The sequence below is a fragment of the Podarcis bocagei genome, assembly GCF_964188305.1.
Source record: "Podarcis bocagei genome assembly, chromosome: 2".
In the NCBI taxonomy this organism is placed as follows: Eukaryota; Metazoa; Chordata; class Lepidosauria; order Squamata; family Lacertidae; genus Podarcis; species Podarcis bocagei.
Window position 1 is genome coordinate 65,275,884 of NC_138126.1, and position 12,700 is coordinate 65,288,583.

Sequence of the window (12,700 nt, forward strand, 5' to 3'; positions counted from 1 at the left end):
ATACGGGATTTGGATTTTTTTTCTTATGAGCCAACACAACTCCCTTTCGTAACACAAGGAAGTCAGGGTGGAGACAGTAGGCATTAGTCCTCTCCCTTCATACTGTATACCAGTTTGCTATTGCTCAAAAAGGTTGTATATCTTGTGAAGTATTCTCTGCATATTCCCCATGCTTTTTGAAACTGTTGTCTAGTGTGATCTCTAATTGCCTCTTTTAATCTAGCCAGTTCAATATACTCTAACCGTTTGTCTTGCCATTCCTTTTTTGTTGGCAGTTTCTTTTTTCCAGTTTTTAGCCGTTAGGATCCTTGCCGCTCCTGTGGCATAGAGGAATATTTTATTATCTTCTCTTCCTATACCTGTGTCCATTATCCCTAGTAGAAAAGCTTCGGTATTTTTCATAAAGTTATACTTAAACATTTTTTTAAGCTCATCATATACCGTATTTTTCGCCCTATAAGACGCACTTTTTCCCCTCCAAAAATGAAGGGGAAATGTGTGTGCATCTTATGGGTGAATGCAGGCTTTCGCTGAAGCCTGGAGAGCGAGGGGGGTCGATACGCACCGACCCCTCTCGCTCTCCAGGCTTCAGGAAGCTATCCGCTAGCTGTGGGAGACCCAGCTCTCCCAGGGCTAGCGGAGAGCTTGCCTGCACCCAGAAGCTTGGGGCTCGCTGAGCTCCGCACGCCCCAAGCTTCGGGATTAGCGCAGTGCTCTGCTAGCGCAGTGCTCCGCGCGGCTCTCCCAGGGCTAGCAGACCACTCCGCTAATCTCGAGGCTTGGGGCGTGCGGAGCTCAGTGCGCCCCAAGCTTCTGGGTGCCGGCAAGCAGTCCGCTAGCCCTGGGAGAGCCGCGCGGCTCTCCCAGGGCTAGCGGACTGCTTGCCGGCACCCAGAAGCTTGGGGCGCGCTGAGCTCCGCACGCCCCAAGCTTCGGGATTAGCGCAGTGCTCCGCTAGCCCTGGGAGAGCCACGCGGCTCTCCCACGGCTAGCGGAGACCTTTCCGGCACCCAGAAGCTTGGGGCGTGCTGAGCTCCACACGCCCCAAGCTTCGGGATTAGCGCAGCGCACCTGGGGGGGAAATTTTCCTTTATTTCCCCCCCCCAAAAAAAACTAGGTGCGTCTTATGGGCCGGTGCGTCTTATGGGGCGAAAAATACGGTGCTGTGTTCCAGAAGCTTTTGGTTTTTTTCACAGGTCCACCAAACATGTATAAGTGTCCCCTCTGTTTTACCACACCTCCAGCACAGATTTGTTTTTGTCTTATACATTTTAGCTATTTTGGTGAACTCCGCAACCCCAGAGTCGGCCACGACTGGACCTAATGGTAAGGGGTCCCTTTACCTTAGGTACCATCTATAAAACATCTCAATTAGGTTTTCCCTCAATACTTCAATGCCCTAAAATACATATCTGGACTTGTTTCGATTAATGTCTGCAGGAGACTTTGTGGATATTTAAGGTATAATTAGAAAAATCTTAATAATTATTCATAAAGAAAACAGTTTATAAGAAGTATATAAGGAGGCCAGATACAGGATAAAGGAAGTCTTTTATTTCGTTGTTTGTATTGTTGTATGTTATGCTCACTGTATGTTATGTTCATGTTTAATGAGGGTGGATTGTGTATTGGGGGGGTTGGGGTTTATGTTATGTTGTAAATAAAATTCTAATAAAAATTAAACATCTTTTTTTAAAAAAAGGTTGTATGTCATTCAATAAACCCTTGATCTTCTGAACAATACATCCACCCTTGTAAGTTGCTTCTGAGGAAACTTTCTGCATGTCTGTTTGAACACATGCTTAATCCTGTCCCCACCCTCTCAAAACTTGGGAGGAGGTATCCTAGATTCATTTATCTGGGAATAAGTCCCACTGACCCTAATGGGGCATTTTCTGAATAGGATTGACTTTGGGGGGGGCAGGTTTGAGAATTGTTCTTTTAAAAAAACCTAACATTAATTTTCCAATTGTATCCAACATATTTTCCTGGACACCAGATTGGAACAGAAAGAAATAGATCCACAGTAATAAGTTTATTTTATTTTTTCCAAAAAGCAACTCTTATTACTTTTTATTGAATATTTTTTCTGGCATGAATTGTTTCTGGATATTATTTTTTGTAATGTACAGCAGATATTCTGATGCCCAGTGAAGAAACTGAATCTCAGTATTAAAACTTATTTATTGCTTCATAAATAACAATGTTTAAAACTATGAAGAAGAATTAGCCCTACTTAATGTCTACAGCTAATAAACGTCTGTTGACCCATTATGGATGCATTAGGGGCAGGGGGGGAGAGAATAAAAGACCACTGTCACCTGTGACCTTAGAATCAAAATGGAAATTAAGAAACTAGGTGCTTTTCTGAAGGCTTGCTCTTTGTTAAGTCGATTGTTTGTTGAGAGAAATCCTACTCCATATCTTATAAGATCATATCTACATAAGACAATCTAGTTCTGTTTGGAGTAGCTCAGAAGTAGGATGACCAAATATATATTCGAAAGTAGACAAATAAAGCAAATCCTGGGTAATCAGAAGCAAGAGATAACAGACAAAAGCCTCCAGCAGATGGGTGAATGTAACACTGAATCAAGACCAAGAGTTCCAAATCACAAGCAGTAATAGGCTAATTTGGCTTAAATCTCCCTCCTTGCTGTGCTTGGTCTTTACAGATTTTAAAGCTGAAATGGATGCTTTTGGTTCGCTAAAATGTATGTGTGGGGCAAAATGAGAATTTGGGGTATACTTTTACTGGCCTGTCTTCGCTGCCTATTCTGGACAGAGTGGCCCTCCCTTTAAAGGAGCAGGTATGTAACTTGCTCCTTTAATCCAGGATACTCCTGGATACACCTTTGTCATTGGAGGCCCAACTGACCTCTCGGAAATCACTCTACCAGGTTCATCTACAGCCGGATCTGGATCATGATCACTTGGCCACTGTATTCCATGCAGCGTTTGATCCACTGGCAGACAAAGGTGGGGGCGGTCTGACATAGGTGCCATCTGGGGGGGTGGCATCGCAGCCGCCCCCACCCCCCAGGACACTCGCCACTCACCGTGCATGCCCCGAGATGCGCACTGCTTGCCACACACCCTCTCAATGCACGCCACACCTCCTGAGACGCTCACCAGCCACGCCCCCGGATGTATGCCACTCCTGGTACCGGAGCAGGTAGCTTCACCACTGGGTTGACCTCAAGACTGGATTACACTCTACGTAAGGCTGGTCCAAAAGCTCCAAGCTCTCTGATCACATTCTTACATCACTATGCTAAACCAGCTACAAGAAGCATCCTCTACTTCATCCTTTAAAATATTCAATATGTTCATGCCAATAAAAATGCTGACATTTCAGTACAGTGGTCCCTTGAGGACTAGCAGGTAAATGGTGGCTCCATCCCTCTTGAAAGGGGAAATTTACCACATTTTACATGTTGGATTTTACGTTATTCCACCTAACAGAATATCCAAAAAGAGGTCTTAAAAAACCTCCAAGAGGGCTTTTGTGGATTGCATCCTCACTAGGAATGAGGGAGAAATCTAATTCAGACCACATTTAAAGATGAATCTACAGTGGTACCTCGGGTTACATACGCTTCAGGTTACATATGAATCAGGTTACAGACTCCGCTAACCCAGAAATAGTGCTTCAGGTTAAGAACTTTGCTTCAGGATGAGAACAGAACAGAAATCGTGCTCCTGCGGCAGCAGCAGGAGGCCCCATTAGCCAAAGTGGTCTTCAGGTTAAGAACAGTTTCAGGTTAAGTACAGACCTCCGGAACGAATTAAGTACTTAACCTGAGGTACCACTGTATGCTGATGATGACTCCCAGGTCTTTCTGTCTTCCCCAGCTAAGTCAGGTGGAGGCCAGCACTGCCTTCACTGGGCCCTCAGCATGGGGCCACTAATGGGCCCCCACCTGATGGCAACCAGGGCCTTTCCCCAAAGCTGCTGCTTGCCCCCATGGTGCCACACATTGCCTCCCTCTCTGCTGCTATGATATCATAGTCTGATATCTGTTGGGCACTCTTCTCCAGCATCAATCTGCCCATCCATTAAGATGGATGGTATGGAGATCTTTGTCTGGGTTTCCTGAAATCTAAAGTGTGGCTGGTGCCAACTGGAGAGACCAACTTTTCAGTTCTGGCTCCTTGACTTTAGAATGCCTTCCCCAGGGAGACCTGCCTGGCACTAAGCAAAAACGGAAACTGTTTCTCCAGGCTTTAAAAAAACTGCCATTACTAATGTTCTTAAACTTAGAAATGTTTTTGATCTTACTGTCTAAACGAATGGGCTATTGCTATTGTTGTTTGTTGCATTAGTTGCAATGCTTTTTTTGGTAAGCTTTATTTTTTATTTTTTACTTTTTGATGTACTTTGTTTATTACCTTGTTAGATGATCTGAGATTATTTATGTTATGTTGGGCATACTGGATATAACTAGTGTAAATAATAAGAAATGAAACATTTCCGCATGATTTGGAACATAATCCGAATTTGCACTAGGTATTGACATCCCATTTTTCAATTTGCCAGTATTTATCCTGTGGCTTGCGGGATGCGGGTGGCGCTGTGGGTAAAACCTCAGTGCCTAGGACTTGCCGATCGTATGGTCGGTGGTTCGAATCCCCGCGGCGGGGTGAGCTCCCGTCATTCGGTCCCAGCTCCTGCCCACCTAGCAGTTCGAAAGCACCCCTAAGTGCAAGTAGATAAATAGGTACCGCTTTATAGCGGGAAGGTAAACGGCGTTTCCGTGTGCTGCGCTGGTGCTGGCTCGCCAGAGCAGCTTCGTCACGCTGGCCACGTGACCCGGAAGTGTCTCCGGACAGCGCTGGCTCCCGGCCTCTTAAGTGAGATGAGCGCACAACCCTAGAGTCAGACACGACTGGCCCGTACGGGCAGGGGTACCTTTACCTTTGCCTATCCTGTGGCTTATCTTAAATACAGACATAGTTCTATAAGAAAGGAAACCCGTCAGATTGTTCATAACTGCATGATTGTTCCAGAATTGTGACCTCTGGGCCTTTAAGATAAATTTGATGCTGGAAAGTTCCCCACTGTTTTTCACAGTGGGCATTATTCCAAGTGATGGGGACTGCAGACAACATGACCTCCTCTTGTCATTCTAACATCAAGACAATAACAGCAGCTGATCCAAAGTCTGACATCTAAGGGATATCATTATCTAAGTAATAAGTCAATATGCATGACAAACAACCTTTCATCAAGTAATCACTTTTACCCTTGAACAAGTAAAAGAGTATGGAGGACTCCAGGTCAGTGCAACAGCAACAGACTGATCAAATTATTACTGTGGCTATTATGGGACTATGAACAAGCAACATCTCCTGACTGCTCACAGAAATAAACAGAGCATGTTCTTCTTTTACCAGCTGCAGTGCTAGATGTGGTAACAAGTGAACAGTAGAAGGCAGTACTGAATGTCATTGCTAGGCAAGAGAAAATGTGGCCAGTTTCTGACCATTATACTTTATGCTTTGTCATTTCAATATTAGCGAAGTCGATGGCCCTACAATTTTTCTAAAAAGAAAGTTAACATAAAGTTCATTATTTCTCAAAGGAAGCCTTCTGTGTGATCTTAACAAAGAATATATATATATATATATATATATATATATATATATATATATATATATATATATATATATGCAGGTTTTGGTGTCTTCGGGTGTCTTCCCGTGTAAGAGTTGGGGTGTCTAGGCGACGTTTCGACGAGGTCTCACTCGTCATCTTCAGGCTGGTGCTTTTGGCTTCTTGTTACTAGAACAGAGCAGGGTCTCAGTGTTTGAGTTCCTATAAATACTGTTGAGGGGGTGTGGTGTATAGCCTCCAACGTTCTGGGCAGAGAGGAAGTTCCCAGGTTAATGTGCCTTTTCTTCTTTTGTTCATTAATTACTTGAGGGATATCTTGAGTGATTACTTGAGTGATATTCTGAGTACCACTTAGGAGGGTCATTAGGTGTGGATTAGTTGCTAAAGCTTTCGTGTCTTGACCTCTTGAGCTTGTGAAAAGTTTTTCTGAGAAGATAGCTGTACTGCACTTAGTTGTGCTCTGGCTTGGCTTCGTGTATAGGGGCGAGCTGTGGTTTTGTGCCCTGTGCCAGCCAGATCTGTGTAGGGATTGCAGGGGGGTGCAGCATCCGGAGGTGCCACTATGGTTTGGCTACTGGATGGTGTCTGTAATTTATCTGTGGAGAGGGTCTGGGTTTGGGTCTGGTGTGGTTGATTGGAGATGGCGTTCTGTGTGCCTCTGGTTCTGGTGTCGGTTTTTGTGGGGAGGGCTAATTTCCAGATGTCTGGCAGGCGGGACGTGTCGTCACGCTTGTTCATGTTGTGAGGGTGTTTCTCTATCTCGATGGCTTCCATGATTATTCTCTTGTGGTGATGTTCCATGTTAAAGAGCAATTTGGAATCTGCAAAATTAATTTCGTGTCCTGTTTCTTTCATGTGTTGGTAAAATCCTCCATAAACACAATATCCATAAACACAATATCAAAACAGCCTTTTGCACCAACCAAAAAATAGCCAATATCCTCAGAAACCCAAAAGATAAAATCCAGTTAGAAAACCAAGGGGTCTATGAAATACCCTGCAAAGTCTGCCCAGCCACGTACATTGGACAAACAAACAGACGAATAAATGCACGTATCGCAGAACACAAGAATGCCGTCAAAAAAGAAGAAAAAACTTCCTCTCTTTACCAACACATGAAAGAAACAGGACACGAAATTAATTTTGCAGATTCCAAATTGCTCTTTAACATGGAACATCACCACAAGAGAATAATCATGGAAGCCATCGAGATAGAGAAACACCCTCACAACATGAACAAGCGTGACGACACGTCCCGCCTGCCAGACATCTGGAAATTAGCCCTCCCCACAAAAACCGACACCAGAACCAGAGGCACACAGAACGCCATCTCCAATCAACCACACCAGACCCAAACCCAGACCCTCTCCACAGATAAATTACAGACACCATCCAGTAGCCAAACCATAGTGGCACCTCCGGATGCTGCACCCCCCTGCAATCCCTACACAGATCTGGCTGGCACAGGGCACAAAACCACAGCTCGCCCCTATACACGAAGCCAAGCCAGAGCACAACTAAGTGCAGTACAGCTATCTTCTCAGAAAAACTTTTCACAAGCTCAAGAGGTCAAGACACGAAAGCTTTAGCAACTAATCCACACCTAATGACCCTCCTAAGTGGTACTCAGAATATCACTCAAGTAATCACTCAAGATATCCCTCAAGTAATTAATGAACAAAAGAAGAAAAGGCACATTAACCTGGGAACTTCCTCTCTGCCCAGAACGTTGGAGGCTATACACCACACCCCCTCAACAGTATTTATAGGAACTCAAACACTGAGACCCTGCTCTGTTCTAGTAACAAGAAGCCGAAAGCACCAGCCTGAAGATGACGAGTGAGACCTCGTCGAAACGTCGCCTAGACACCCCAACTCTTACACGGGAAGACACCCGAAGACACCAAAACCTGCATTCCTGTACCCGTGAAAATCTACGAAAGCATATATATATATATATATATATATATATATATATATATATATATATATATTCACATCAGTTGCAAATATTTCATTTCAAACATAAAGTACAATCCTGGCTCCCCTTATAATAACCAGCCAGCTCATGCCAAAATTGGTGCCTGCTTTTGGTTATTATATTATAGACCGCAAGGGTTATTGTGCATAATTAAACGGGGTGGGGTGGGGGTGGGGGAGAAACTCTCCAACCTGGAATTATAAAACCGTCACCACAATCCAACAATTCCACTTGATGTGTATTAAGTCATTTAATTTATTTTGTTTTCTTCTTTTAAAGGGAGAGGGGAAAGCAAATGAGAGGAATTTTTTTCCCTGCCTTGTAAATCATAAAAAATGCATGAAGGTTTAAAGCATGCCAGAGACAACCCGCACATTCACTTAGGAGCATATGCAGAAGAAACCTACTGCATTAAAAATAAGAAAGAAGGTTTTCTGAAACTGGCATGGCATTCTATCAAAATAAACACTATACGGCCTTTGGGAAGGAAATGCTTCAGGGAACTAAGGGGTATCTACTAGTTGCAATGTACTTTTGCTTAAAAAGGGGTGGGGGAAACGCAGCACATCTGCCTTGTAATAATTTAGTTTGCCAATGCTGTGAATTTTGCAACAGCCCATAAAATCTTTTTAAAGGTTCATCCTAGAGGAGATGGAAAGGCGGAGAAGTATACTTTCCTGTTCTTGTGTGTGGATCATGGAGCTGCTGATACAGTTTCTGCCTCCAGATAATGCAACCACGATGTCAGAACTCACCAGGTCATACATGAGTATACTGAGAATTCTACACATACCTGAAGTGTGTCTTGCAAACAGTGTGTCTGATAATTGAAGATGCTGGAGGTCCTCAGTTAGAGATGAGACAGCCATCTCTTGGGGATGCTCCAGCTCTAGATTTCCTGCACTGAACAAGCAGGTGGTTTAGAAGGCCTACCTATGGGAACCACCCCACCTCTATGATCCTATGATTTATATAGAAGCATCATTGTTCATAATGCTTTCCAGGATAACATAAGCTGAATATAAGTTCCTGACCCAAGGAGCTAATAATCTAAATTTAAAGACTGCATGTTGGGAGGTTGGGAGTCTCCTTTCTTGGAGGTTTTTAAGTAAAGGTTGGATGGCCTTCTTTCATAGATGCTTTAGTTGAGATTCCTGCATTGCAGGGGGTTGGACTAAATGATCCTTGGGATCCCTTCCAACTCTACAATTGCATGATTCTATGTGGGCAGAAATACCAGATTAAGAGAAAGAATGGGAAGACAAAGTATCATTTCAGAGAGAGACAGGGAATGGGAAAAGCAAGGTACGGTAAGCAATGGGTGAGTTTAAGGAGAGCACTAGAAATCTTCTAATGTTTTTGCCCAGCAGTGGGGCAGCAGGGCACTCACATGACAAGATGTTTGAGGGGCCAACAAGTTTAAATAGGAGGGTAGCTACTTATCAGCTTGAGAGCTCATTCAGTTCTGCTATATGAGATGGAGATCAAAATCACTCCCAGTCATTGATTCTCTGGGATTCTGGAATATCCAGCTGCCCATGTTAGGGCCAAAATTCTAAAGCAGTGTTCCTAGAATCGATGTGAGAACCAAGATATAGCTTCGTTTTAAAATCTTTGAAGGGATGCTATAAAAATAGATCTGATTTTGGTGCCAAAACCCTTTCTTGTGGAATATAGACGCTGCAGAGTCCTGCAGGTTACCCGCATTCCTCTATGAGAGAGATGTGCCACATGAATGTAGGAATTTCTCATTGCAAAGCGCTGAGTTGTTTCACTTTTCTTCCTAAGGAGCTACTTCTGTACATACACACACTTCCTTAACTAGCATCAATAATAACAGCCTCTGTGGCATTTTAAGAGATTAACATATTTATTATGTCATGAGCTTGTGAGGGAACAGAGCTCAGTTCATTAGGTGCCTTTCTAATGAATGGCTGTTGCCATTCACGCTTTGATGACTTCCAGATTTGACCATTGTAATGTGCTCTATGTGGGGCTACCTCTGAAGATAGAAATTTAGTTAGTGCAGACTACAGTGGTCCACCTGTTTAACCAATACTCTGATACATCACCTAATATCCTGTTCATTTCTAGGCTCAATATCCAAGTACCAGTTCTCACCTTTCAATCCCTGTTTAGCTCAAGTACTGGTTATCACAGGGAAAGTCTCCTCCTGTGTAGGCACGTCCCCAGTTAAGATCTTCTGTGGAGGCTGTGGTCCAGATTCATGGGGGTTGGTGGCTGGATTAGCAGATTCAGAAGCAGCATCAGTGATATGGATTTTTCTCCCAAAGTAAGTTCATACAATTTCCACCTTGCTGATAGGTAAACACTTTTTTTGGTCTCAGGTGGCATTAGAGAAAATTGCTCCTTTTCCCTTCCTCAGAGAGAAGGTTGGGTGATGGTGCACCATGCCCAAAAGGGAAAGGCAGAGTGCCTACTTGGACCAATGGTTGGATGCATGTGTCCATTGTGGCAATGGCTAATGGAGAAGGACATGGGCAAGTGGTATATGAACAACCCATCCACCCCTTTCCCAGAGACAGAGATATCCAACCCATCTCATTGTGCTGGGGAGGGTGGCTTGGGCAGATGTAGCTTTCCACCCAGCTCTCCTAGTTGAGCTGCATATCTTCTTTGGAAAATATGTCTAATTAAGATTAATCTTTTGCTGAATCAAATAGTAGCTCTCCCCTGATCCAGCTCGAAGCTTAGAAGACAGCAAGCATGGGCCTGCCTCTTCTGCCTAACTGGTGCACATGACTCAAGTCTACCATCACTGCACATCTATGCAGTGACAGAATGACTGAACATGCCCTACATGTTAAATCCAAAGCACATAGGCCAAATGTTCTGCCGATCCCATGATTTTTTCCTTAGCATCACAGGAATGCTAGGAAGACCAAGTCTACACTCATTCCTCGCTCAACAACTTTGGTCAATCCAATAGTTAGATCACTGCCAGTGTTTTTATAGTGGGAGTAGATTGCAGTCTCTTGAAAGTTGGACATCCCTGGTCTATGGGAAGCCCACAAGTAGGCCTGTTTTTGTGTTGCCTCCTTCTGGACTTCTCACAGAGCAGACACACGAAGAAGGGCCTCAGATGATGATGACAGGGTCCGGGTCAGTTCATATAAGGAGAGATGGTCCTCGCTGCCTCTTGTGAGAGCAAATCCCACAGTTCTGCTGGGTGAAGAACTATGCACTGTGTGAAGGAGTACTTTCTTTTGTTTGCACTGAATCTTCCAACCTTCAGCTGTGCTTGATGGTCCTGGGTTCTGCTTCCATCTGTCCACTTTCTCCACACCACGTATCATTTTACGAACTTGTCAAGACTTTCCTTTCTGCACAGGAGAGTTGTGGCAGCCTTGTCATCTTTTGGGGTGTTTATTTCTGCACAAGGAAGGGTCTAATTCCCTTTTAATGAGAGCACAAAAAGATATCTGATTGAATCCCCCTTTTCATATCACAAAAGTACTCCCATTGGGGAATTTTACCCTGGTTTCAAAATATGTGGATTTAGTAATCATGTTCCAGATTTAGGGTTCTCTTTTCACCTGATCTCTCTGGCTAGCTGTTAAGAGAAGGTTGCATAACTGCTACCTCCCCCCCCTCCCCCTGTGCTCTCTTTCCCTTAATGATGCCATTTCGTATCATAGTCACTAAGGTTGGCCTTAGTCAGCAATTTCCTACCTTTTGATTTTCTTGCCCCTTTTGTCAATATTCATTTTAAATGCTTGAAGTCAGGCTCCTTTTCAGCTGACATGGCTCCATAGCCTCCCACACCCTTCAGGTGTATAACTGACAGGTGACCAGTAGCGCATCGGGAGACTTTAAATGAATCCCAGAAGGCAGTATTTGTATAAGCATGAAAGGGCATCCCAGCCTTTCTGCTGAATAAAGGATGTGATCATAATTATAGGGAGCTAATACAAAAGGACTTTCTGCTAGCCAGGTTTTTGATCAAAAGATGTGAGAGCTTAAAAAAATCACGTGTATATGGCAAACATGTTGTTCTGCTGACTTAGAGAAGGAGCAGCTGCCAATTAGTGAATCAAAAAAACTAGCCCTTATAACACATATTCATGTCCTTCAGTTTACAAGTGAAATTAGTGATGCACACACATTGCTCCAGAATACGTTTACTTCAAATAAGTCCTGTGCAGTGCAGTCCTAGAGATGTCTACTTGGAAGTAAATTTCCTTGAGTTCAAAGGAATTTAGATGAAAGTTGAGTGTGCATAGGATTGCAGCACAATCCCCTCTGCATTTACTCAGAAGAAGCCCCATTGTAGTCAGTGGGGTGGAAATGGAAGCTCTTCAACATATAACAACACAGATTTGTAATAATGGTGGAAAGGCCATAGTGGTAGAGTTTTTGCTTTGCATGCAAAAGGTCCCAAGTTAATAGAATCACAGAATTGTAGAGTTGGAAGGGACCCAGAGGGTCATCAAGTCCAACCCCCTGCAATGCAGGAATCTCAGCTAAAGCATCCATGACAGATGACCATCCAACCTCTGCTTAAAAACCTCCAAGGAAGGAGAGTCCACAACCTCTCATGGGAGTCTGTTCCAATGTTGAACAGTTCTTCGTGATGTTTAGTCAGAGTCTCCTTTCTTGTAACTTGAATCCATTGGTTTGGGTCCCAGCCTCTGGAGCAGGAGAAAACAAACTTGCTCCACAGCCCTTTAGATATTTGAATACGGCTATCTTCTCTCAAGTCTCTTCTTATCCAGGCTAAACATGCCCATTTCCCCCAAACATTTTCACACCCCTGATCATCTTGGTCATCCTCCTCAGCACACCTTCCAGTTTGTCAATATCCTTCTTAAATTGTGGTGCCCAGAATTGTCCACAATACTCCAGGTGTTGTCTGATCAAAGCAGAATAGAGGGGGGCTATGACTTCCCTTGATCAGGACGCTATACTTTTGTTCATGCAGTCTAGAATAGCATTTAGCCTTTTTTTATTTTTGCTGCTGCATCACACTGTCAAAATGTTAAGCTTCTGGACTACTAAGACCCCTAGATCCCTTTCACGTGTACTACAAGTAATCCAGGTGTCCTCCATCTTATATTTGTGCAGCTGGTTCTTCCCACCTA